Genomic DNA, 22,653 nt, shown 5'->3' with positions numbered 1-22,653 from the left:
TGAAAAATGTGTTTGGGGTTTTTTTGGACAAAAACAATCCTGCATCTACAAACAAACAGAAAAGAAATCATATCCTTCTTGGAAGAGTAAATTAATTATAAAATTAGTTACAAAAAAATTGTAACCTTGAGTTTAGGCTTGGATACTGAGTTATTTACCTCAGTTTGACTCAGAAAACTATTCAGTGAGTGGAGCAGAAAACATGCACGCTCTCTTTCCCGTGTCTCTCTGTACTCTGGGGAAAGACAGCAGATAAGTATAATGATGCTTGTGGTGCTGTGTGGCTAAAAGACTGATACTAGATCAGATTTGGACAAGTTTGTTGTTTTATATAGAAGTAGCATTGTCACTTTTAAATAGAAGTATTGAAATGCATCTCCGTTCAGGTATAACAATACTTACGTTGGCAGAAATAGAAATATGCGGGAGAAAGAAGTTGCAGCATCACTGCAGTTATTTAAAAAATCTAAATGATCCGAACAAAAAGCTTTTTTATCCATCTAAAACAAGACTCCAGGTGTCTTTAATGGACATCAATTTAAATCAAAAACCTCCAACTTCAGTTACAGCAGCAGTGACCAAGTGAGCCAAATTTAAGAACTCTGTCATTAAAATTATTAAAAAAATATTTGTTATGGGCAGTTTTAGATAACGCTGACAAAATCTTTAATGTACTCACTGTAGAACTTTTGTTTCATGCTTAGCAAGCTGTGGACACACTCACGCAGTTATGAAGAATATTGTGTTTGTGTGTATCCATGTAAAAGATGGCAACGGCGGCGAAGTGACTGTTGCACAAAGGGAGCATAAACACCACAATAACTCACAGACTCTGGAGACAAACAGGAGTAAACAAACAATCGTGTTCATGTCTGACTGTAGCTGGGGCCTCAGCAGCAGTGCAGGAGGTCATTACAGAAATGTATTCCTCTAGACTATGGAGTGCATGGGAATTTTTCCAGTAACTTTTGGGCGACCTGCAGAACTAAAGGATTCCTTACAGGAAGTCAGTTGATTATTTGTTTTCCAATATAGTTTTTATTTTATTTTAAAGTTATTTCATTCATTCATTTATTTAGCTCATCATTACAGCCGAGAACTAAATGTTTTAACCTTTTTTTTTTTTTTTTTTTTTCCTCATGAGTCCTCTTCACAATATACCAAATTACTTTTTCTCCACAGTCACCTTTTTTATTTTCATGCAATCAGGGAAAACACGGTAGCTTTGTATTTGGTGCCAGTGTGACAAGCGAGCGTGAATTATCTCTGTGCTCCTGTCAGGGTAAAACAAACAGACAGAGGAGCGAGACATCAATTACTGTCGCTACTCCTGGGGAAAAGAAAAGCATTGGAATCTAATGAGTGTATTTCGTTTACCCGATGTTATATAATTTATGCCCTGTTAACCCATCCATCACCTCTGAGCATGTGTTTAACTACAAGTCGCAGTGCTGTTCACTGGCAGAAAGCATTTCTTTTCAAATATCCAACTTCTAGTGGCATCTGTACTGTACACTGCATGTGCGTACCATAACATCAGATCTTATATGAGCGCTCTTCTCATAAACAGTGGTGTTTATATGCGAACCCTTTCGTTTCATGCAGATTTTAACCCTGAATTCCTGAAGTAATGCCTTTGACTTTGAGAAGCTCCTACACATCAGAGAAACACAGCTGATGATCCGCACTGCGAGCTGTGCTGTGAGTCACTGAGGCTTAGCAGGATCCACTGCTCTGACTCAGACATGTGCTGCCAGGGATAAAGGCGTTCTCCCCCACTTTCATTGTCTCACTGCCACAATGCTGCCTCAGACAGCCATCTCCAACCAAATCATCATCCCACATAAAACATAACTTGTCCCTTGAGTCTGTTACCTCGTGAACACAGGCCATTCAGTCTGTTGACGGCAGTCTGAGCACTTCAGTGACATTGCCAGGAGAATATCTCGGGGTTCTCTCCCACATTGTGTGAGGCGACTGTGCGAGAGCGGTGTCTTTGTGACGGCTGTTAACGGTCTGAAGCTGAGCCAGCTGTTTTTAAACGGAGCTGAAAGTCCACTTTTCGTCTGACAGCGAAACAGAATTTTTATCTGCACTTTGAGAGTGAAGAGAAAGAACGACTTTCCATGAAGAGAACAGCATGAATAAGGCCAAACATGTTGAGTCACTTTAAAATAAATAAATAAATAGAGACTCAACTGATAAGATGAAGCTCTCAGAGAAAACAGAACAATCAGGAATGCACACTAGGCTGACATTTCTCTCTGATCTCTCCTCCCCTTTGCTTCTATCATTTTCTCACAAACCAAGAAACCCCTATCATTCGCTGCCTTTTATCATCACCGCAGCTCGTTCAGCTTGTCCGCTCGTAGGCAGTCTATTATTTCTTTATTTATGTATTCCACTTTTTTATTCGGAATCACATGTTAATGAAGAGTGTCATTATCAACCTTAAATATTTAATTTTCCGCTCTGCGTCTGCTTCCGAGGGAGGCTGGCTGCAAGAGCAGCCGCGGCGGTGAGGGCAGGGGGGAGGGAGGATGGAAAGAGTTGTGCCGTAGCATCAGCCTTATCTGCATCCGCTGCTTTAAAGTCAGCTCCAACCAAAGCAGGAGTACAGCAGCGCTTCTTCTCCACATCAAAAGCGGAGCTACGAGAAAAGCAGAATCTTTGTCACAAGAAACCTTTCATTTACGGCTTTGTTTAACGATGCCGTCCGATTTTGGGGAGGCAAGCTTCAGATTCAGATTCACTGTTGGTCTTTGCCCCTTAGCCCCATCGCTAAACTTCATCCTGAGTCTCAGCATTAGCTCCAGAGAGGCTGAGTGCCCTTGTGATAAGGTGTGAGGCCTGTCTGCCTCTGACTGACAAGCCTGCTCTCACCATGCCAGTGCCTGCTGCTTGATAAGAGAAAATGTCAGCGTGATTTTGGGAAATGTCATTTATCGCAGCTTTCTGGCCGTGTCTGTAACCCAGACTGATTATGGTTGCTGGACATTTATATCACTGGGGGTGGTTTGGAAAATTGTACAAATGCTATGTTTTTCTGTGATAACAGCACTTAATATCCCTTTTGCTGTAATGGGTTTGATTCTGTTCTCCTACCTCTTCTCCCTTGTCTGAATAGACTGCACATTATATTCTGTACTAGTTAGTTGATTTTATGAAGTGTGTTTCAGACGCCATCAAAGTGTCTGGCATGCGGAGGCGTTTAGATCAGGGATTCTCTCCACAGCCAGACAAAGACTTCCAGCATTCTCTGCGTTGCGCGGAGCATCTGAGTTGAAGTGTGTTTTTCTGTACAAGCCGAGCTTCAGATTTAAGTAACAATCTGCTTGTCTTTGTCAGAATTTGCATGTTTGCGTTTGTGTGTGGGCTGCGTGGTGGATAGGGGACTATCTCGCTGCATTATTTAGAAAAGACAACCCCCCCCCATAGATGAGTGGGTTAACAGGAACCATTAATTGGTTTAGCTGGATCATATAGACACTAGTTCCGGCTTAGCTGCAAGGAAGAGAAATGCTTGTGTTCAGGCGTATTGAAAAGCCTCTGCTTGCTGTTATTATATGATGTTTTTGTTTTGTTTTTTCCACACGATAAACCCTCTTACCATGGAGATGGACTATTTACCGTTCACTTTTTAAGCCCAAGGTTTTGATTTGGGGATCCAAGATGAAGCAGAGCTGAGGCTGTACTCACATCATCACTTTTAATGTCGGATTCGAAACTCAGGCTGTCATATATTATTCAGGGAGTTTGCATCTTTTCTCTGAAGCACTTCACTATAGCACTGTACCTCTGCCTTATGCACGATTCCTGGAGCCATTCTGTTCAGAGGAGGGTCTATGATTCAGTGGTGTATATATATATATATATATATATATATATATATATATATATATATATATATATATATATATATATATATATATATATATATATATATATATATATATTTTATTTTATTTATTTATTTTTTTTCCCCTCATTGTTGACTCAAAGTGACATTTATGGGACATCCTGATGAAGCAATTCTTCCTGCTTCTCAGACCAGCCTGGTGCTTTTAACAGATTCTCTCATTCATTTGTATTCACATCTTTTTTTTTTTTTTTTTTTCCCAGGCGGACACTGGCTGCCTTTTGTGATCCACAGCCCCGCAGTAGACTGAGACAGAAAGAAGTGTCTTTAACATCGGCTCTCTGGCAGCCTCCTGGGAGCTTAGCGAGACTGTTGTCCCCCTACTCTTAACCAAATTTATTGCTAGTCTGACGGTGGACATCTAACAAAGGCACGGGCCCACTGTTCCCGGCATATTTGTCAAATCACCGCACCTGTGAGAGTCCCTGTGCAAGATGAATTCTAGGTCAGAGTGTTTGTCCAGGAATAAATCTCTCTCTTTTCCCATTGTCTTTGTTTGGGTGAGCTGTAAATTGGGAATGAGCTATCCTCATCACATGAAGTGGAGCCAGTGAAAGCCGTGATAAATGGTGCTCTTTGTTGACACCTTCATTGGGTTATTTATGGCTCATTAATTGAAGTGAAAAGGAGACTTGTTGGCGCAGCAGGAGGAGGCAGCGGCAGGCCTCCGTGGCTGTGCCTCATAGCGACCCACAGGCTTCTGGGCAGAGATCGTACGCATGGTAGCGAGGATGAGGCATCCATCCCGCTCTCAGTTCTGTCAGTTTCCTGTTTGCTGTGAATATAGATGGTGATTGGAGAGGGGGGGGGTACTGTCAGGAGTGGATGTGGAGTGAAAGAGGAAGACAAGCATGAGGAAACCAGTCTCCACCCTTTCCCAGTTGCCTGTTTAATATTTCAGTTTGCATACATGAACGTAGGGGGCAACAACCATGTTTGTTGTAATAAATTAGAGATGCTTATCATAGAGTATAAACAAAACACTCACATGGGTAAAAATGCACATAGGTTAGTTATAAATTATTATAACCGTACCAACCGCTATTATGTCACTAGCAAAGTGCAAATGTAGAAAAAAAAGTGTATGTTTTGGCACGGCTTCTACTCAGTTTTGTCAGAAGTTTGCAATTCTTCCGCTTTTTCAACCCAGCACAATTTCCTTTGAACGCTTTAAGTCTTCCAAGGAGAAAGAGCCACTTCACACATAAGCTCATGAGCACACTTGATTAACAAGTGGATTAACTATGCTCGTTTCATGGGATGATGTACCTCAAAGCACTTCAAAGGCCACGCCGAGTGCCCATGAGGTGCAGTAATGAGGGGTTCTTCCACACAACGACAAATGTGGTGGCCTTGCTTCATGTGAACCTGATCATTTTCTCATTTTTGTGTGTTCTCGCTCTTTTCTCCATCTCTGCCGCTCCGTTTCTCTCGCGCCCCCCCCCCCCCCCCCCCCCCCCGTACCAGTCTCTCATCTCCTTTCACCTTTTCCATTTTTTCCCCTTAGATTTGTTTCCATTGATCCCCTCCTTTTCTCAGCTAAATAGTGATTTGAGATTCTTCCCGTCGCGCACTCAGTCACCAACAGCTGATTATTTTTAGCTCTTATTTACCCTTTTTTTAACCTTTATCTCTTCTTTGACAGTATAAACAAAAATGTGTGAAGAGATACTCCGTGTGTTTCTTGAGGTTGCTGAGCTTTGTTGTCCTTGAACTGTTGGTCCAGGTTTGACTCCTGTAAAACCTACTTCTGACATCTCGGTGCTGTCACAGCTGTCAGTCAGCTCTCTGTGACGTCCATTTCGTCCAACACTTTTCCATCTCTCAAACACCCAGGCTTCTGCCTCACTCCATATGACGGGAAGACATGTCTCAGCCTGTCTTATACTCATCCAGAGTGTAGTTTTGAAAGGATGTTGGGGGGGGTTCAATTTTCTAAGTGGCATAACGTCCTCCCGAGAAGGATTGTGAAGTTTCTCTCTGTCTCCAGCAGTGGAAATGCATGTACAACTCTGCCACAGCAGAGTCGCCTGCTCACACTCTATCTCTCTCTCCCTGCATTTTTATTATTTTGATCTGGCAAGCACATGAAAGATAGTAATCTACACTTCAATTACATCACAAAAGTCATCAGATGCTATCTTGTGCTGGTGATAGAGTGTGCTGTGAGGCGGCCCAGCTCCACTGTGAAGCAGCCCCTAGAGAGCCAGAGTCTCAGCGTGCGTGCACGTGTGTGAGTTCTGTCTATCCATGTTTGTCCCTCTGTGTTTGTGTATCCTTGTGTGCGTGTGTAGGAGCGACAGAGTGAGCTGGAGAAACAGAGAGAGACCATCAGACAGACACAGACAGACTCTGGGAACTGGCTCTATTTATCAGTATAACACACATATTTGCCAGTAGGGTACAGTATTTAACCTCAGTTTGTCATTGCAGTGATGCTTATCATTACATTTCATTTAGTTTGCAATGAACAGACGGTGCCGCAATAAGAGGATAAATGTTGTGCATCGTTTATCATGTTAATTCCTGATAGCAACCAGCAGAGGGCTAATACAGATGTCTTCTAAAGGCCTTTGTCTACAAGCCAGCCACCACTTGCCTGTGAGATTTGACATGATTTATTGCAATGAGTTGGCTTTGCCGTTGAAGTATCATTTTAATGCCATTAATATTATTATTTTTTCCTCCTGTGAAAGCAGGCTATATTTAGGTATCATATAATTATAAAATGATGTTTTCCATATCACACGTCTCTAAAAGTACACATATAAATTCAGTCTTTTTTCTTTTTCTTCTCGGTGCTGTTCTCCTCCTTGTGCTTCATCTTCATGTGGTTGACAACCTTATTAAAGGTAAGTGCTCTTGCATACACATCCTACTCTTAAACTGTATTTGAAAATGAATCAACTACAGAATAACAGCATTTATTTTTGCTGTTATAGTTGATGTGTTTTCTTTCTTTTTTTTAAAAATAAGATTATGAAACTTTAATTTTTACTTTCTTATATTTATTTATTGGCCTTTTAACATAAACACCAACAAGGTAAGTGTAAATGCACTCCATAAGAAGTCTTGTCATTTATTTTGACATATGCTCATTTATAAATGTGTTATAAGCTTTTCTGTATCAATTTTTCCATGAGCCACAGATAAAAAAGAGGTTAAGATGTGTTCAACACTTTCAGTTTCATCTCTGCACACTTTCTCAAAATAAGATTAATTAGTCATCATAACGCGTAAATGAGTTCTTTATGTGTAAATACAACATAATAAACCGGCAGCCTGTCTTTCTTTGTCATCATAAAGCCACCTACAGTTGCAGTATTCTTCCACTGAGTGGCAGGTATTCAGTGCTCATACTCTCTGCTCACTAGGACTGTAAATCAAGACGGATGGCCGGATTCCATAGTTTTTATCAGGCCTTAATGTGCACTTATACAATGACAGAGAACTCTCTCCCAGAGGCCGACAGTCCAATGTTTGAGAATTACGCTTGAGGGAGATAGTGCTCTTTGGGCCCAGCCATTTTCTTCCATCAGAGACTCTGTGATGTGAGGCGGCCCCGGCAGCGGGGCTGTTTCTCAGGTGGGCACCGTGCTCAGCACTTTGCCCAGCTTCTCCACTGCTTCTGAAACAGCAACTGGAAGCCCTTTCCCACTTTCCTCCCCCATTAGGTTCCACTTCATACAAAACAATAGATGTGCAGTTCATCGCGCAGCGCTTTGTTTTCTCAGACGTCTTTATGTGATCACTCGTTTATGTCCTGTCAAGACACTGGCTGATGTAATCTGAAGCTGTTCAAGGGTAAGGGTGTTTAGTGAGGACTGCTGCAATATTAAGCCAACAGACTCAGGCTGTCATGTACAAATAAAAAGCTTCTTCTGCTTTTAATCAGAGGATCATAACAATATAAAACAGTTCCTCTCAGATCCAGGCTGTTTCAAGGGATGAGGTGGCAATAAAAATATAGAGAGTCTTTGTTTGTGTTGCTTCACTGATAAAGGAAAAAAAAGGAGGGAAAAAGTGCCTTGATGTTTGAATATCTAAACCAATGTGAAAATGTAAATATTTTCTATCAGACATCTTGAGTGGGACTGCATGCAGTCGGTCTCCAAAGCACATTGCTGTCTAAATGAGTGGTTATTGACAGACCTTTGGCATCATGAGAATCCCATGTTCTTTGAATCTGTGGTATACTAACAAATGTGATCCTCTCTGATGGCTGCATTTGAACTTTTTTTGATGTCCCTGAGCATTAAGGGAAGTGACAGCTTACAAATAAACCCATAATTATCACATCTGAAAGCCGCCATCCCAAACTCTATTTGCATACCCAACACTTGGAGGAATGTGGGTAATAAACCCTGAGGGTCTCCCAGTCTCTGGCAAAGTCATGACTGTCATCTCATCAGCTTTTGGGTCTATCTCAGATGCTTGCAAAATGGGAAAGGCAGGCTGGAGTGAGACAATACTGTTCTCTTAAAAAGAAGCCACACTAAATGGGCAGCACTGACTAAGGTTCAGAAGAGCATAAAAGGAAACTGAAGGACAAGATTGTTCCCATTGTGTTTCCACTGTATATTTCCCCACAGAGCAAGCGCTGTCCGAGCCCCGCGGGCTTCATTTCACCCCTTCAAAACCCAACATATTTCTCTGAGTGTCTTTAAGATAGTAACACAATGACTGCCTGTAGAATTTCATCTTAATTCTACCTGGGAACACAAAAGACTAATCACAGCCATCACAAAAGCGCTGTTCCCGCAGCCCAGCATGTGATAGGACGGGCTCCGGCAGCATAAAGGCCTGGCCCTCCAGAGAGCCGGCAGGCTGGAAGAGGCAGTCAAAAGGGAGGCAGAAAAGGCCAGGCGACACCTAAGATTATGTCTTCTCCACTGTGTGGGGAGAATACGGACCTGTAGGACCAGACATCCATCAGAGGAGGTCAGTTTCTGGGCCGAAGCAATAGAGCAGTAATAATTTCACACCAGATGATTAGAAGAAGAAAAGTTAAGTGATAACGGTTGTGCGATATTGTATCGAGGATATGACCTCAAACCATGACAACGAGTATTCTTCCAACTTTAAAAGTCTTAATAGAGATTTTGCAGATTATTTATAACAGAATATAAATATTCTCACATTTGGTTTGTTCACATTTTATTTACTTCCTGCACACCCGACTTGCCCACGAAAGAAATGTGCAAGACTGATACAAAAAAGTGAGGGAAAAAAAGATCTGTAGTTTGTAAAGTTAAGGAATAAAAGAAGAGAGATTTTCACTCAACCCCTCAACTCCACCTTCCAAACAGGCGCCCACCCCCCCTCTGTGGCTCAGCTTCAGCACCTCCCCAAAAGGTTCAGCTATAACTTGTCTAATTGGTTGCTGGGCTTTAATTAGCTTGGCTTGTTTGCATGGCTGCCATTAGGAATTCAAACAGGGTGGAGTGATAGCTGACATTTTCCCCTCACACCCCTCGATCCACAATCCTCCCCTCTGATTCATCTCATCTTCATTTCCCCAGATCCTGTTTTGAAAGTTTTATTTAGGGTGTCATTTATTTAACAAGGGATTATTTATTTAGTGCATCAAATCATTCTGGAATGAATATTTATATATTTGTGAGGGTTTTAAATATTTACATGGTCTCTGCATTTCTAGTTTTGGAGCCACTGTAATGAGTGGTGTTGTTGGATGTCGTGGGGAATAACAAGACTGCTTTCAAAGTGAAAAGTCCTTTGAATATATTTCTAACTTAATTGGTGTGAATCTATTATCAGGCTTGATGCTCTGATCATAGTTTAATTGGAGGTATATTATTATGGAATGACTTTAGCTGTGGTTAATGATATTTCATTCGGCTGATGATATTCATTTGAATGACGATGAATGATTCATGTCAAGAGCGGTGTGTGAAAACACTCGGCAGTGCCGTGACCCCATGTTAGCTGCTCTAATGCACTCACAGACTGCTACTTGACTAAATTCCGCTAATCCTCAAAGAAGCTTAGCCATTTTTGCTCTGATGCTCACTTTCTTCCTGCATCTTGTTTTACAGAGACACCATTGTGTAATGGTGGCTTATAAGAGAGGATGAACATTAACAGGGTTGTGTCCCGGGGACTTTAACCACTCTTACTTTACTGGATCTGTCTGCTGCTGCACGATTTTGGCCTGAGAGAGCCAGCTGTCTAACCGAACTTGTGGCGACTCGCTGCTAAGTTTACACATATCGGACCTTAGAAGAGACTTATTAACAGCAGCTGCAGGCCTTTGGAGAACACAGAGAGCGGCAGCATGACTATTGAACCAGGGAACGTCTCCCCACATCAGAACCCCCTCCTCCTCCTCCTCAGTCTTAATGACTAACCAGAATGAGAAGTGGAGGAGAGGAAGAGCCTGGAAAAGCCTGATTTGTTCTGCATGCTAAATATGGCCTGTAATCTTTATTCCTCTGAGTGCCTTATTAAAAGTGAAAGGAAGATGAAATCCCACCAGCCAGCCCATCCTTTCTGCTGTTTATTAGAGGGGCTTTTCCTCTGTTAATATTGAGGTTATGGTAACCTTAGTGGTGATAGATGCATCTTGTGACTTCAGGTAATAATAGCAATGATTGATTCCCACCTGAACCCTGGAGGTGTAATCTAGCAGGATGGAAGAGATAAAGTGGCAGCCAGCGTCTGAAAGATGCACACGGAGAGGCAGATTCCATCCAGCGGTGCTGTTTATCATCCAGCAGACAACAGCGCCTTGTCAGAATTTATGATGTTTCCCCTCGTCTCTAATTCATCATTCATTAACTACTCTTTTCTCCCCCCTAAATCCATCTCTATTTGTTAGTTTTATCAGTAAGGTTAGGATGAAAAATATGTACGCGTTAGTTTTAGAATCTGCTGGAAGATGAATGTGATTTCTGACTGCAAGTGTGTCACATCAGTCAGATCTGATTTGATAATCAAAGTGAAAATTTTCCTCTCAGTCGCAGAGTTTGTTGCCTTCAGAAAGCCAAAGCAGTGCGCACTTGCTATCATTTGCAAAAGAGGCGTTGTGTTTTTTTGGACTGGAGTGCAGTAATTTATTTAGATAAATGCTCAGAATGCATTTAAGCTGCAATTACATGCAATGGCAGGATTTTCAATAAACAAATTCATAGGAAGGAAACACAAAAACAACCACGAAACATTTCTTAGGAATCCACACGGTAATTTTCAGAGTGCAGCACATTTTGCATTATTTCTTTACCTTGCCCTTTCTATGCAGCTGGAATGATTCCCACTTGCGAATTTTTCTATCATTATGTAAACGGACAACCAGAATCAGAGAGAATATGATCAGCATATTTTTGTGCCTCTATTTGCATTATGGTGCTGGTGTTAGAGCACTAATGAAGCTCAAAGACAAGTGGAGTCCTAGTTTTTTTTTTTTTTTTTTTTTTTTTTAAGCCCCACACCTTTCCTGTGGTATAGCTGCACTGGATGGCACATTTATTATTCCATTAGCAGGTAATTAATGACTCTCATTTGTGTAACTGTTATTAAGCCCTTTGAAAGATTGTTTGTGTTCAGATGAAATGAAACACATCCCAGAAGCCATCCATTGTGGCGGATAGATTAAAAGAGCAATAAGGCTCTTTGAAAAATTATATTTTATCAACGGTAATTTTTCACCGTACCTCAGGGGCAACGATGACAGGAAAACACTGCAGTCCTCCTTCATGTTGATATCCTTTTTTTAGTCAAACTACCAGGGGAGTACACTAAGTGTGATTTATTCATCCCTTGACCAGTAAAAGGTGTCAGCCAGGTGAAAATGGATGCTGGGAGAGTATTGACAGGAGAAATAGCCATGCAGTTGTCCTGCGCTGTCATATAACATGGTAGGGAGGGGATGTGTCCCATTCTGCACATGTCTTATAGAAAGTCTTAAAAATATATATACATATATATATATATATATATATATATATATATATATATATATATATATATATATATATATATATATATATATATATATATATATATATATATATTATATAAAATAGGAGGATAGGGTAATCAAATGCAATCTGCCTTATGAACAAACACAAACACTCTCTTCACTGGAGAAGCTGTGTAACACAGGCACTGGCATTCCCCAACTCCAGTTGGAAAAGCACAGAGCATCTCCTTGGGATTTATATTTAGCATTTGCTATGCTACTTATAAAATATTTCATAAATAATGTGAATATATTAGATGGGGGAGAGAACAGTCGCCAATCATTCCATATGCACTGCCATAGCAACAAGATGTTCCGCTTTTATCTGTTTAGGGCCCATGATTCTTAAACTGTTCATTGCCCACGTTTCCTTTTTTAATCAGAGTGTGTGTTTGGGATCCCCTGCAGCAGGGATCTAGATAAAAGGATTAACTCTGCCTCTAGTAGTTAACCACATTTAGACTTTGCCAGGCAGGCCCTCAAAATGAAAATAGATGGGTTTCAAATGCCTACATCAGTGTGTTTTGATTGTGTGTCATCGAGTAACAGGGGGCAATGCATTTATCAATAATTGTAATTGCAATACTTACAACATATGAATTAGTATTGTCAGCTTAATGTTCTGCTTATATATTCTTCAATATATGATGTTAATTCCGATCTAAAGGTAAATTCATGTATTTTCTTACAAATTTATATTTGTGTATTAAGACATGCAGATTTCTTTCACAAATTGCTTTCACAAATATTTTTTATTTTATTTTCCAGACATCAGTCACCTGCTGTCATGAGAGGCTTGAATTTTTATGACTGTAAAGAAAAAATGTTTTTATTTTTAAAAGGGAAAAAATATATGTCTTTTGAACATCTGCTTAAAGTCATAGCATGGTTTGAGGGGTTAAAAGACATGAACGACTTGCAGCAAGGGAAAGAAACGGTTGTGGCCATGAACATTCACATGTATTCACAAGGTTTTGATGCAGGAGGCCTTTTTGGAATGTGGAGGCTTTATGCCGGTCACTCCTGCACTGCTGGCTTGGTAATGCCGTGCACAGAGGAAGAACTGGCTCTATTGTCACTGCTGTTAGCATTAGCTAGAGATTTGCATATATTTCTTTCGGACGCATTAAACGAATACAAAAAGAAAAAAAAAATACTAATTCACTCTTGAAAGTCTCCCTTGCAAGATTAAAAGAGTCCCATTAGAAATGTATGACTGCTCATGTAGTTTTTCTTGCAACCCCCTCATCCTTTGTTGCAGGTTTTGATTATATGCCAGGTTGGCAGTAAAAAAAGAAAAGAAAAGAGAAAAAAAATATTATTATTATTAATAATAATAATAATAATAATAACAATAATAATAATAATAATAATAATAATAATAATGATGATGATGATGAAGAAAAAAATAGATAAAAAAGTAACAATAAGAAAACATAGCCATAGTTTTAAAAGTGTTTGTTTTAAAATTAATTTACTTTACTATGCCAGTGACATTTTAACTCGGGTTATTTCAAAAGGAAATGTATTGTAATTATGGAAAGAATAAATCTTTTTTTTTTTGTGGAGGATAATGCAGGAGCAACCTCATTTTAACACGTTATAAACACAGAATATGTTGATTATTATTACTTTTAAGAGTAATTACAGCAGAGAAAAGAAATTCTTTGGTTAGAAAAATCACGGTTTTTAGGTCAGAGCACTTTATCGTCTCAAATATTTTAGATTACATTTGTTTGGCAAACATTTAAAATGATGTATTTTTGCTTATAAACTTCTTTTTCCACCATTCTTCACCCTGCTTATGGGCACAGCACCTGTCTGCCTCTGCCTCTGCCACAGTAGTACCATGTGCCACACAGACTTGTGAATGCGAACATGTGAACAGCACTCCCAGAGGGAGTGCCCACAATGCTTATCGCTCTGACCTGAATTCTGTGACGACAGACAATTTTACAAACAGCTGGGGATCAATCAAAGACCACTTGAAATATGCCACCTGCCACTTTTACATTAGGAGGCATGCTGTTCAAAATGGAACACTTTCACTTGTATTTGTGATTATTTTACAGTCAAAGTTGCTCTCCTCATGGGGCCTCAAGTGCCAAATGATTTATCCCCTCCCTTCCCACCACCACCTCCACCCTCCAGAGCAGGAGTAAGATTTACTTAAAGTTGTTTCTAAGCCCGGGGATGCAGTCAACAAGGGAAGGATAGATACAGTGTTTGTATTTAAGCCAAAATCCTGTGCCCACCACTTAACACAACCCCCATCCAGAGACGGTTTGTCTGTAGCGTGTTCATCAGGAGGTTGCATGAATAATAACTTTGACACGTTCAAATAAACTGAATCAAGTTTGTAAAACATAATTGCCACAGTTGTAGACTTTTGCTCTTCTTGTGCGCTTTTAAGACGCTGAATCCACTCTTCTTAAAGGTGACTATCTGCTCCAGTTTAGCCTGGGATCCCTCCCCTCCCAGCAGATGTCAGTCTTACTGCTGCAGACAGATGTCACCAGCACAACTCTTTCTAATCTCTATAGATCTAAAAATATGCTTCTTATATCCTCAATTTTGCTTTGGACAAAATTCTCCATTGTGGTCATTCAACAGGTGACTTTGTTTCTGTACCAAAACAGGGGAATTTAACTTTTTTTCATAACAAGCAAACATTTATTTCCAGAAGTGTTAAGTTTAAATATGCAGCTTTGGCAAGTAGATTGATTGCTTTTTTTGTTTTTTGTTTTTTTTTAATTTAACAAGGATTTATGTTCATGTTATACTAAAGAAACCAAAACGAGCCACAGACATCCAAACTACTCATTATTACATGTTTGTGGTTGAATTTAAACATGTCATTACGGAAACATGCCATTACATTCACATTAAAAAAAAAAAAAAGGCAAACATTTCCGCTGGACCATATGCCGCCTTCTTCAACCAGGCTATCATACTGAAAGTTGCTCACATAGAAGCCAAAAGTGGCAGGAGAAAAATGAGAGGAATCCATGCAGTTACATGATGAAACAGATGTGTTGGCTGTGGTGTCAGTGCGAGTCATTCTAGCCAGACTCTTACCTCTCCAGAAAAACGGTGAGCGTGGTCTTCCCCCATCTGGTGTGTAAAGTGTCGGTCCTCCAGAGTAATGTTCGACACGGGGTCAGCAGAACACTGCAGACTTGCTACATATGTTTCCCAAACTGTTGCTGTTGGTCAGGAGTACATACATTATAATCCAGATTAAACTGGATAATTAGCTTTTTGTGAGCTATTAATTCTGGCAGGTGAAGAGGGAGGAATAAATAATGTGGTAGCGCTGTGTGACAAGGTGCTAAAGAATGGGCATCTTTCCAAAAGCTCATTTCAACTCATCTAAATTGCCCTCATTGTAGATGAAATATTAAATGGCCAACCTGGCTATTAATGCCGACTTTTATGGATAGAATGCTGTTGTGATTTATATAGCAGTTCAGATGTCCCTTTTATTCCTCTGACTGGCCGTAATGTATTGCAATACGTGTGAATCCACTGGTACACAATAGGGATTCAAGCCATTTAAAGCATTTGGCACCTCTCCAGAATGGAAGTGAGAGGAGTCTGAGCTCTGCTCTACCTTCTTTGCAGCACTAAATTCACCTAATTAAACTCTTAAACACTAAAAAGTAGCTTATTGAAATCAGTGTGTTGTAGGGAGGTATCCATTCGCAGGCACAAAGGAGGGTCATGAATAACGCCTCTGCAGTGTTTTTAAGGTCACATACTGGCATTTTAAGAGTAGTGTCGATTTCAAAACAAATAAATGAACAAAATAAATAAATCGAAACATGAATGATCTGGATGTATAAGTTTAAGCAACAAAAGTTGTTATTTCAGCTCCGTTTCACTGACTTTCTGTTTACCGTTTTGGTTTTTAGTCATTCATTCTTTAGTTTAAGCTGCAACTTATGAAAAAGTGATAAACACATTCTACATAGCAGACGCTGAAACATGCACCTTATAAAGTTTGTGACAGAGCTCAGTGGAGGAAATTAGAAGCAGCTTGAAGCACTGGGAATCTTTAAAAGCTGAGTTTATGTTGGAGCTGTATTCACCGACCCAAACTGCAGAAGCACTGTGAATCAGCGCTGTGGTTTCTGGACATGTAACTAGGCAACACAAGAACAATATTATGAAGTGACAGATGAGCATTAAGTCGTGACATCAGGTCTGAGGTAACCTTTGCTTTGTTTTTGATCATTTGTGCCATCTGCCCTATGAGTTCATAGACTTAAATCACTTATTGCAGCACTATATACGTCTTGTAAAATTTGCATTTTGTTTATCAATTCATTTATCAATTACCTGATTAATCCATGTTTCTCAACATCTATGGTGGAGCATGTGGTAACTTTAAAATCCAGTTCCTTGCAGTCACAATGAGTCAGGTATGATGTATCTTTGCCTAATAACATGTAGTTTACCATCTGCAACTTCTTCAAGCGTATAGAGTATATGAATTGACGTGCAACCAAATAATCTGCAGTTTATCATATACTTAATACTTGAAACATATGCTTATCTTAAGATACCAAAAAACATCCTCCTAAAGTATTTAATTTAGTCTATGAGATCAGACGATATTGGTTGTTCAAAAAGTGAATGCAGTCACAACTGCATCTGAGTGAGTGAAGTGAAGTTACAGCAGGGAAACTGCTCGTACTCGAGGAAAAACCACTCAGTTGATTTTCTTTGATTTTCTGTGAAATATGCATCATCAAGTCTGCTGGGGTTTAAAAATGTTATTAGGTTATTTACCACCCAACGGCATGATTGTTAATCAGTCCTGCGATGCAATATGTGCTCAAACTAATTACATGTGAATTTTTGTTCTCTATCCTTTTAGTAAGACATATCCATGATAAACATTGAAAGAAATGAACAACAGAATTATAAATTATGTCCAAACTGAAATATCCTTGACTTTCTCAAGTTGTGTTTTTAAAAAGACTAGCGACTTTAGTCATGCGACTTTTTCTGGTTACATTAGACTCTTGTTGAATAACGTAAAAGCATGTATAGTTATTCTTGTCCAGTCTTTCCCTCATCCAATAGAACACACGGGAGACTTAGTCATCACGCAGCTCCAAGCTAGTCAGACCAAGAGATGATCACCTCTGCTCCATGACCAGGCTGAAAATTAAACACACACAAGTTGCCACAGATATATCCTGTACTGGCTTTTACTGTCAGATCTTAATACCTATTAAGTTTAAAGTACTGTAACATGTTGTAGAACAGCTGGAACTGTCAGTCGAAGTACTTAAAACAACACTTTAACTTCAGGTCTGCTTAGTTTTGGCCAACAATATTTTCTAGTTTTTTTTCTACTTAAATTGAAATGTAATTGAATGTATGCATTAATTGAATGTGTGTTTACAGTGTTAATGCCTGTGTTTATTATTTCTTTGGTCATCTATTAAAATCCATTTAAATTACAAAAATGTTGCATATTGAAGCAAATGTAGTTAGGCAATGAATAATCAAGTTTAATTAATTACAAAGCCTGCAAACAATCTATATATATATATATATATATATATATATATATATATATATATATATATATATATATATATATATATATATATATATAATATTTATAATATTATATATATAATATTATATATATAATGTTTATAATATATATATTGTGTGTGTCGGACTTTAATGTGTTAATTGCGATTAATTAATTCTGAACATGTTAAAAAAAAAATGAACGCATTTACACACATAATGTTTGTCAGGGCTCAGTTTTCAAGTATACTGATTACAATGATGCACATTTCTGCTAAAAACGTAGCAGTTTGGCACTATATTTAGGAATTTTTCAGACCCCTTTAGCTAAAAAAAAACAAGTATCAATACATCAGGCAACTTTGTCTGTTATTTATTATCTGTTTCTGTTATTTAAGACTTTTGTTGACTAACGTGAAAGTGCAAAGGATTTACACTTCTCTGCAGCAGCTGCTGTATAAGCTCCTCCCCTGTCCAAAAGAACACACTACAGGCTTGGTCCTCACAAGCATCCAGCCCAAGCGGCAACCTCTGGCGGTTAAAAGTGAAGCCTATGCGGAAGTGCATAAAACGGCAGTTCCCTCTTCATCCGCTAGGGGCTGGCTGCAAAACAGAGCAAATCCCCAAAGACTCCCATGCTAAAAAGGCCAACTTCAGCCTGGTTCAAAAATCCATTTTCGGTTAATAGATCAGGTTTACCTTCATGACAACTGTGGGGGGAGTGATTTTTCTTTTCCAACTCGCCCGTTTAAAAGTAATTTAATCTCGAAGTTCGGCATATTTAGGGGCGTGTCCTTTTGATTGACAGGTACCAATCTCCCGCTTTAAGTAAGAAGAACGTAAAACAACCATGGTTTTTTAGTCGGTTAACAACGTAACTTAGCCTTAGCCCGCTTACTTCTGTTAGCCTGTTAGCTCCTGTTATCTCCAGTTTAGCTCGGTAAGCTCTTAGCTACAGAAAGCTCAGAGTTTGCTCGATGTCAATCATCCACCATCAGACTCACAGTCCCCCCTCAGCTCTACCTTTTTTGCCCGTATTTGTATTTTCTGGGTGAGACGTATTTTGTATTTTGGCATGCCTCTTCCAAGATGGCAATGGTAGGAACCGCCCACCGAGCTTCACTTCAGCTCTTCAGAAACCTATGGCTGACATCACGGAGGCTACATCCATCTCTATACACAGTCTATGGTCCTCACGCAGTATCCAGCCTCATGCTGCAGTCAGAGCAGCAGGTGATCACTTCTGCTGCATGACCTAACTGAAGCCACAAGACTGGTTTACTGTCAGATATTAATGTCAAGTAATCAAGAGTTTAGACAAAAACATTAAAAAAGTTAAAAGTAATGTAAAATGTTGCAGACTGAAGCTAGGTTTGTTCTAGGTTTGTTCAGACTTGGGATATTTCCTATTTTTTTCCCACTTTTTTTTTAATAGAAAGTGAGTTAATTTTATTTTTCTAAACATTAATGGAGCCTGAGTTTACAATATTAATATCTGTGTCTATTTTTTGAGGCCAAATTTTGTATAATGTTGATTAATTGCGATTAATTCATGACAAAGTCTGTAATTAATTAGATTAAAATTTTTAATCGAGCCCCCTCCCACACACACACACACACACACACACACACACACACACACACACATATATATATATATATATATATATATATATATATATATATATATATATATATATATATATATATATATATATAAATGTTTTGCACTATTTGTACTGGAATAGAACAAAAAAAAAAAAAGGTCAGCTATGGATCTGTGGTGTCTTGTTATAAGAAATATAGCAGTACAGAGGTGGGAGCAGCCAGGACTCTCCTGAATAAGGACATCCCCCTCAGCATCATCTGTGGTGGGGGAGGATGTGACTGTTTTCTGCCTGGAAGGAAGACGTTGGCCAGGGACCATAATGCCTGCAGCCGCTAGCAAAACCTTCTAAAATATTCATCACATAACTTTTCTGTGTGGCTATATGTTTTTAGCAGATGGTTACATTTTTTAGCAGAGAACAAAGTTGTAAAAGGAATATGATTTTACTTGTTGCCATGGGAACAGAGATGGATGAAGATGTTTCATGGTTCACTGGTTGCCTCGCCTGCTTGTGTGTGTGTCTGAGTGAATCTTCACATGTCTCACTTTGTATGACAAAGTGCACATACACTACATACAGTATGCATGTGCGTGTAATCACATAAAAACATGTTCTTTATTGAATTTGTGAAAGAGCAGGAGACTCTGCCATCACGTAATTTCTGTGAAGGATATTATGTTAAGTTGCTGAGTGAAAGGTCAGTGCTGTTCCTAGAGGGGATCATTTCTTAATACACTATTACAAGAAGTATCAAGCAGCTTGTATTATAGGAATAATATGTACTCTTGTCAAAAGCTCTGCGTGCAGCATGATTTATTTTGTGCTGTGATGGCGAAGCGGTTCTCATTTCATAGTGTATTAGCTGAATGTCTAAATAGTGATGATTCAGTAGCATGGCCACTCATTTTCACAGCACATGAAAGGGAGAATCTGTCGATAAATGCGACAATAACAGCAGCACTAGTTATCTTCTGCCCCCTTTTTTTTTTTTAATGTAGCTGCATTTCAAAACGCGCGTTCTCCTCGTTTCAGAGGAGCTAATTAGATTGTGTAAGTTGCATGATATGGGGTCCTACACATAAAAGCTCTGCTGTGGAGATGAGCAACGGTTGCCTGTACCCCAGACAGCGCTGATAGTAGAGCGACTTCTTTAATTCCACTCTCAAAAAATCAGATCCTAATTGCGTGTCTGATTTCAGTAACTTGTTCAGCAATTTAAGAAAATTGCTTTTTGAAATGTAACAATTTCAGTAATCTTAAGCGTCTCATTTCTCATTCTTTGCACTCCAGTGAGGACTGTCTCTTTTCAGGCCTCATCAAGCAGTAATTGAAAGGTCCTCCTTCTCCTGTAAACCACTGACCCCATAGAATTGATCATGCAGTTCATCTGGGAGCAGGAAAAGCTTTTTATCAAGCGCATTACTGAGGGGAAAAAAAACAAAACAAAAAAAAAAACAATATAATTTTTTGTGATTAATTCTCAAAGTTGCTGGTTTATTGCAATTTTTTTTCCTTGCAGACTTTGTTATACAGCTGAGCAACACTACCAGAGACAACAGAAAGCACACATGCATTAAAAATACACACTCATTCATATACATCTGCAAGCACACATGCACACACACATAAACCCATTCCACTTTATTATACCTAACTTGGCAGCGTGCAGCTTGAAGACACCAGGTGAGGAATGTAGTTATTAGAGGAGGCACCTGCAGACTGAGCACACAGCCTTTTATTTAGTTCCTGTGACAAAGAGCAAGACAAAATTTCCATGGAGGCATGTTCGAGTGGTGAATTGTAGCTTAATGGGATGGTTTTATTCATCAAGCGATGTCTGTGCACTCGTCCACTGCGAAGCTGCCTTGAGGGACAGTGAGTGATTCCGACCACTCAGCCTCATTATGGAATCATATTAATATTTAAGGGGTTGAAATTGAGGAATAAAGAGGGTAATTGATAGCATCAAAATGGAAGTGTTTGAGCCTTCTTATATCATTTTAATATTTCTAATAGCGCTGCGACAATATGAGCTCGAACTCTAACAAGCATTCAGGTCATTTTTGCATCTAAATGTTTAACCACAAATCTAACCTTTGAACTTAGTTGTGAGTAGCAGGAAACAACAAAATGCACAAATGACTGGCTGATGAGTTCTGTCAAGAGCAGGCAATTGAGTCATAGCACAAGTAGTGGGCTTTGTTTCCCTTGATGCAGCTGAAAAGCTGCGAGCCATCCTTTTTTTTTTTTTGGGAAAAAAGCGTAGCTTACTAAAACAACACTAGCATTTGTTTTCATTTCCTGTTTATTGTAGTTTGCATAACCTTGTGTAACTGGGTGATCTAGTTTAAGCTTTCACAATATGGACGATAACCTTTAAAGTCTTCACTGTGTGTGTGCGTGTGTATGTGCATGAATGTGTGTTAATCAGCTGATTAGACTGTATGGAAGCAAAGTGACATGTAAGCATAAATGAGTCTGCAGGCAAGTAGACTGTGAATGATAATGATGCGGTGGAGTTCTACTTAGCATAACATAAGGGACCGTTGCTTGTGCTCATGGCATTCCTCAGAACGCAGTCAGTGGACTTTGTTACAAACTAGCACTAATTAGGCTTTACGACGTTTAGCCAGCAGCTCTGCAAAACCACCATTGTGGCTTGTTTCTGGATCTTGTGCATGATTTTGCCTGAGCCTTGCATCAGCTAGTTGTGGAGATGAATGCTAACTTATGCTGTTACCTGTTATGAGAACCGCATATGGAGATGCAGCCGTGCAGGTGCAAGAAGCCTTTTACTTGGTTGTCACCTACAGATTGATAATTACACAGTGAAGGCATCAGGGTAATGTTCAGTCGGCTTAATGAAAAGGCCTCGAGTAAATGCTTGAAAAATATAGTGGAAAAGTTCTGGTACGCAGACAGATTGCTAACAGATGCTGTTGTACCTGTGGCTTCTAATTTAATTCATTTCTTGATTTGGAAGCGGAAGGAAGGTTAAGACAGGCAGCAGACCTGCAGCTTGAAAGGATGATTTAATAACAGTGAAATATCACATGCTAATGCACAAACTGCAGTTAATTTATATCATCAACGACACGTCCGCCCTAGACCCATTTTTTTGTGTATTTTATTGTCTTTCACCAAAGTTTTAACCAGTTTTCTTTATTTAGCATGTATAGGCTGTGAACAAATTTGACTTGTTATATCACACATTAAGCCACAGTGGTTTCTATTCTGTGGATTTGTTTGTTGATTTGTTTGCTTTTTACTTCATTCCATTTATAGAAACTCCTCTATTAGTAGATTGTTAATAAAAGGAAAAATAATAACTCATGTGTGTATATTTTTTTTATTTGGTTGATTAATCTAAACACTTAGAACTGTTTTGAAATGCAGTGTACATATTTTTACTTGTTTGTTATATACCCAGAAACAGAAGCAGGTGACTGAATGTAATTTATACATCATAGGGACATCTATGAGTACAAACTGCAACAGCTGAACTGAACCTCCACCAACCTCAAAACTAAAATAGTTTTTTTTTTTTCTTAAAAATCAATAAATTAAAGTGAAAAGTCATTTTGGGAGTCGGC

This window comes from Telmatherina bonti, assembly GCF_933228915.1.
Source record: "Telmatherina bonti genome assembly, chromosome: 2".
Classification (NCBI taxonomy): domain Eukaryota; kingdom Metazoa; phylum Chordata; class Actinopteri; order Atheriniformes; family Telmatherinidae; genus Telmatherina; species Telmatherina bonti.
Note: the sequence above shows the minus strand (reverse complement) of the source record.